This window comes from Protopterus annectens, chromosome 8.part0, assembly GCF_019279795.1.
Source record: "Protopterus annectens isolate FY-2018-M chromosome 8.part0, PAN1.0, whole genome shotgun sequence".
Classification (NCBI taxonomy): Eukaryota; Metazoa; Chordata; order Ceratodontiformes; family Protopteridae; genus Protopterus; species Protopterus annectens.
In genome coordinates, this window is record NC_056741.1 from 937,193,454 (window position 1) to 937,200,086 (window position 6,633).

Sequence of the window (6,633 nt, forward strand, 5' to 3'; positions counted from 1 at the left end):
TAGACCTTTCTGTAGGGTGTTTTCATTTTGGGGAGATTCTATGACTACTCCCAGTTTGCAATCTTTTGTGAACTTGGTCAGCCAGATGCCTTTCACATTGGATTTGACCTCCAAGAAGTAGATCCCAAACAGGTTTGGGCCATGCACAGAGCCCTGAGGAACTCCAATGGTAACAGTGTGGAGGTGGACTTGCTGATTCTAACCTCCTGGGTCCTGTCTGTGAGCCAGCTGGCTATCCAGCACAATATAAAGGGGTTTATACCTAGTTCCATAAGTTTGTTAACAATGCTTGAGTAGGGTACTGTATGAAAAGCCTTTACTAGATCAATGTAGGCAGTATGCATCACTTTACCCTAATCATTGCCTTGATGACCTTTTCAAAGAGGTCTACCAGGTTTCATAGGCATGACCTTCCTTTGACAAAGCCAAACTGGGATGGATCCAGTGTCTGGAAGTCTCCTATGTCTTTGTTGATCACTTCCATGATAATTCTTTCCATGCCTTTACAAATAATATTAGTGAGAGTCTGTTATTTCTGGCATCTGTTGATGATCCTCCCTTGTGAAGGAAGATAACTGCTGCAGTCCTACATTTATGTGGCCAAAGCCTGTCTTGACACTATAGTTAAATAGCGACTCCAGTGCTCCTGATAAGGCATATTTTAAACTATTCAGGAATCATCCTGGGATGTTATCTGGCCCCCTGAGGCTGTGTTCTTGGCCTTAGAGAGCACAACCAGGACATGCTCTCTAATTATATTTGGAGGGGTTATGTTTGAGAGATTTCTTGGAGGGTGGTCAGAGGTGTTTTGGGGCTGAAGCTGGAACTGAATTTGTCAGACAACAGATTCACTATATTGTCCGGCTCAGTGAATGTGGCAGTATTAACCACCAGTTCAGCACACTTCTGGGGTCCTTGAGGCTTCTGATTTAGCTGAAGAAGGTCTTATGGTTGTCTTTCACCTGAGAAGTTATCTTAGCCGCAGAGTTGACTTTATTTGACCTGATTAGCTCCCTTAGTTGCCTGTTTAGTTTGATGAGATAGTTCTTATCTTTATGGGCGTTACACTTCCTCATTTTGCCATGACGTTTTTCCTTTTGTTGTATATCCTGTTTAATTAGGGATGCCACCAGGGCATTTTGTTTTTTTGGAGTTTGTTATGGGTTTCCTTCTGGTAAGTACAACAGCCTATATCCAGCCATTGATATGTTTATACAGAGTTTCTTTGAACAATTCTACATAGGCTGCTGTGTTTTCTGAGTTCAAAGGAGCTATGAATTCTGACAAACTAATCTTTAATAAAAGGTAGTTTGCCTTAGAGTAGTTCCTACTGGGTTTACTGAGATTACTGTGTTGATTTTGATTTTGAAGGAGACAGCTTTATGGTCAGATCTTGGCAGGAAAGATATGACATTGGTGGCAGGGTGCAGTGTTCAATAATATTCGTGAGTACAAAGTCCAGTATAGCCGAGCCTCTAGTGGCTGTATGCACTAATTGGTCAAGTGTCTTTGTATTAGCAAAGTTCTGGAATCTCTGTGTCTGCAGATTTGAGGCCATGTAAGATTCCCAGTCTATAAAAGGGTATCTGGGTCCCCTATGAGGAGGATGTTTGGTTGTATGATGTCTCCAGTAGGTCAATGCATGCACTATGATTTTTTTTGAGACATGGTGGGTGACCTATAGCTAGCTAGGATATGGTACAGGATTTTATCTATTGTGATCTGTACATGGAGAAACTCCAGCACATTTTCCTGTTTAAGCAACCTAGAGGTATCCTTGTTATTAATGTATATCAAGTCACCCCTACCTTTAGCCACTGTTGAGCAACTGCTGGTCTGAAAGTATGGAACGTGCCCAAACCTTGCACTGCTGGGGTACTCTCTGTAGCTTTAAACCATGTCTCAGTAACAGCACAGATGTGTATATTCTTGAGGGTGAGAAAGGCTTGAAGGGAGTGTAGGTTTTTGTTCAGATGCCTGGCACTGAGCAGTAACACCCTGAGGTTCAGTTGAATTGATTTTTCTAAGTTGGTAGGTCAGTTGTCAATTTGGCATTGCCTAAAAAGGGCACTATGGGGGCTGATAAAGTTGTAGCCAGTATTCAAACAATTAGAGCAGACAAGTGCAGACCATCAATGGAAAAGCAACATGATCTGTTAGCCATGTCCACCCATGCTGACAAATACTGGATTTCCTTAGAATGACACCAGAAACTCAGACAGTTGTTAAAATCAATCATGTTTTTTTTTTTTATATCACAGCATCGTCCTTGACAAAGGTAATATGCTGCTCAATGCTAACCTCATACCAGCCTGAGATACACACAGTATGACAGCTCTCTAGATATACCCCAGAGAGGTAAACCTTGTGTCATCTACACCTACATGGACAATGATGGAATCATATTGGTACCTGTAGGACTTGAGTGCATGCGTAATTTGGAAGACCCTGGCTCCAGATGGGCAATTAACCATTATCTTCTATTTGTTCAGCCTGGTTCGAGGAGCATCAGTATGTCTTGCAATGGAGTCCCTTATAACTAAAATTCTAGGAAGTGTGTTGGTTTGCCATAAGCTCTTTGTTTTTGGGCCCCACTGAGTGTGGCTGTATGTGTGGTACTAAGTATTGTTTTGGCTGAGTGCCTACTAGGTTGCTGAGGAATAGTGCTGCCAATAGGCACTCTAGGAGATGTGTGTTGTTTAGGAAGATTGCATTTAAGTGCCATAGCAAACACTGGTCTATGTGTGCATTGTGTGCTATGTGGATGGGTGTTAGTTTTAACAATGTGATGTATGCTTCTATGCCAGAGTTTATCCTCCAATGACATTGGTTAAATATACCTATCTCATTCTGTATCTGTCGTTTTAAAGATTACAAATAAAATCAATGCATAATTCTGCTCCTAATATTATCCTTTCACATACTCAATCACAAAATCAGGAAAACGAAAACAATGAATCACAGATACACTAAAAATACAAATTCTAAATATATATTATATTGCTTTGTGATCTTAAAACAATCAGACACACACACGCACACACACACACACACACACACACACACACACACACACACACACACACACACACACACACACACACACACACACACAACTATCATATGTAAACATACATACTATGCAACTACAAAAGAAACAAATATAACAGTGTTTTCCGATTACATACACATAAACAAATCAAAACAACAACAAAAAAACTGTAATACTCATACTCAAAAAATTCTCAAGGGGGCTTTATCTCTCCACTCCTCTCAACTTGGGGTCCTTGCCTCTAAACCCTTTAAGTTAAAAATACTAACTCCATAGTGGCACAAGTGCAGCCAAAAGAAAACACACCGTATAAAGTTTTAGTTAACCTTATGTGGCATGACTATAGTATTCAGTGATTAAGCAAACATTCACTCAAATGAGTTGCATATCCTTTATTCCAGCAATGCAGTTCTTGATCAGCTGAACAGCAATATATACACACGCACATATATACACACACACACACACACATATATATATATATATATATATATATATATATATATATATAAATATATATATATATATATATATGTGTGTGTGTGTATATTTTCTGAGTTCAAAGGAGCTATGAATTCTGACAAACTAATCTTTAATAAAAGGTAGTTTGCCTTAGAGTAGCTCCTACTGGGTTTACTGGGATTACTGAGTTGATTTTGATTTTGAAGGCGACAGCTTTATGGTCATGTCCTGTCAGGAAGGATATAACATTGGTGGCAGGGTGCAGTGTTCAACCATATTCGTGAGTACAAAGTCCAGTATATCAGAGCCTCAAGTGGCTGCATGCACTAATTGGTCATGGGTGTTTGCATTAACAAAGTTGTGGAATCTCTGTGTCTGCAGATTTGAGGCCATGTAAGATTCCCAGTCTATAAAAGGGTATCTGGGTCCCCCATGAGGAGGATGTTTGGTTGTATGATGTCACCGGTAGGTCCATGCATGCACTATGAATTTCTTTGGGATATGGTGGGTGACCTATAGCTAGCTAGGATATGGTACAGGATTTTATCTATTGTGATCTGTACATGGAGAAACTCCAGCACATTTTCCTGTTTAAGCAACCTAGAGGTATCCTTGTTATTAATGTATATCAAGTCACCCCTACCTTTAGCCACTGTTGAGCAACTGCTGGTCTGAAAGTATGGAACGTGCCCAAACCTTGCACTGCTGGGGTACTCTCTGTAGCTTTAAACCATGTCTCAGTAACAGCACAGATGTGTATATTCTTGAGGGTGAGAAGGGCTTGAAGGGAGTGTAGGTTTTTGTTTAGACACCTGGCATTGAGTAACACCCTGAGGTTCAGTTGAATTGATTTTGTTATGTTGGTAGGTTGGACAGGTGCAGACCATCAATTTAAAAAACAACATGGTCTGTTAGCCATGTCCTCCCATGCTGACAAATACTGGATTTCCTTAGAATGACACCAGAAACTCAGACAGTTGTTAAAAATCAATCATGTTTTTTTTTTTAATATCACAGCATCATCCTTGACAAAGGTAATATGCTGCCCAATCACTGAAAACCTTCTCTACAAGAAATATATCCTAAAAACAAGTCATTGATGGGGGGGCAAGCCACACTATACCCCATATGGGTGGTTTTACCCCTCACACCCCCCTTACTCATATACTAAAACCATGATCACACAGCCATGGAAAACAGAAAGGAAGATATTGTGAGACACCTTTAACGGTGGATAGATAATTCCCTCTCCTTTGATCATCATGTTGTAACAGTGGTTAGGAAATCCTTTTATATGGCGCAGCGGATCACAAAGGGTATCATCATTATATCTAAAGACGTTTTTACCCATCTGTATTCTGCATTGATAAATCAAGAAATATAACACATTATGTTCCTTTAAAAAAAGGACTAAGATGACTGGACAGGTAGTCACCATTTCACTCTGGACATGACTGAACTATCACTCCCTGGAGAAACAGACAAGGTCTAAGAGTGAGTGCTGGCAAGACATAAATGTCCAAATGGTCCAGATACCTTGTACTTTCTATGAATCTAGGATTTTATAATAGCAAACCACCGAGCTGCGCAAAAGAAGTATAGAAGTATTCACAATAGTTGCATGACTCAAAATAGCAAATAAGAACCACAAGAAAATGAAATCAACATCAATGCACTTTGTACAGTTTTCTTTATATGTACACACACACACACACACACACACACACACACACACACACACACACACACACACACACACACACACACACACACACACACACAAACACACACACATATCATTTCCTAGAGTTTCAGTAACTCACTACCAATTCCTTTATTGATGGCATACTTAAGATCTGCACTTAATTTTGAAAAATTATTTTTTACAGGGGAAAAATCACCATATACCACCTGACATAGGGCATCTACCACCAAGCTCTTGGACAATAAATATTCTGCTTCCAGGGTCACACAGACTTGGAGAGAGTTTATTTATACAGACAGTAAGTACATTTTAATGCTTCATACAGGAATGCAGAGATGAATGTCCATTTGTTATCAAATGAGCAGAGAGCAGCTGATCATTGACAAAGTAACAGACATTTTAAATATATATATATATATATATATATATATATAAAGAGAGAGAGAGACACTAACATATCTGTCTATATCTTTATTTGTGTTACATATCCATCTATCCATCCTTCAATATATTCTTGCCTCTTTCCTGCATACTGTGATCTTTAGAAGTTTATTTTATTTCACATAGTTTACTGTAGACAGATATACTCCTCCATGATGGACACCCATATTATTATCAGTCAGAGAATACAGTTCTAATGATTTCACAGGAGAGATCCTCTGCACTTCCCAATATTGGGACACTGCTGTACTCATCACTGATCTCTAAATATACTGCTTCCAAAGTTGCTCCAGTTCTGAGAAAAGGGTATAAAGTTGTTTTCCTTTTCTCATTTACCTTTTGAAGAAATCCATGGAAACTCTATCACAACAAATAATTAATAACATTAACAAGCAAAAACTATCACTTACAAATATGCCAAAGCTCCATCTAATAAAAAATACAAATCTAAGAAAAGGTTTTACAAACAGTAACTTTTCCTATGAATCCATACCTCTGAAGGTACCTCCAAAGATGACTACTAGGATATACCTCTGACAGTACATCAATGTCTCAAACCCAGTCAGACTTCCACCCAGACTAATCCTTAAATCCACTTACCCACTACAAACAGTCATTAAATATAAAATGAAAAATGACCTGAATAAACTAATCTAGTCTTGAATGATGACTAACTCATCCTTCAACAGGTATAGACATTCAGCTTAAATTATGTTCCCAAATGGAGGTGGAAGAAGATTGTGCCTTCCATAAAAAGAAGCTTTACAGAGCAGAAGATAGCTTCATGGAGCACTAGGAACAGAAGATGCATTGATGCTAGAGGGGCTAACCAGGGTAAATCAACTGCAGGGTGATACAAACTCAGGGAAGGTCATGGAAATGAGATTCCATTTCATGTGGAATCTCCAGGAAGCTAAAGAGAAGTACAAAACTGGGAAATGGAACTGGTAAAAGCTACCCATTTCATGAAAAT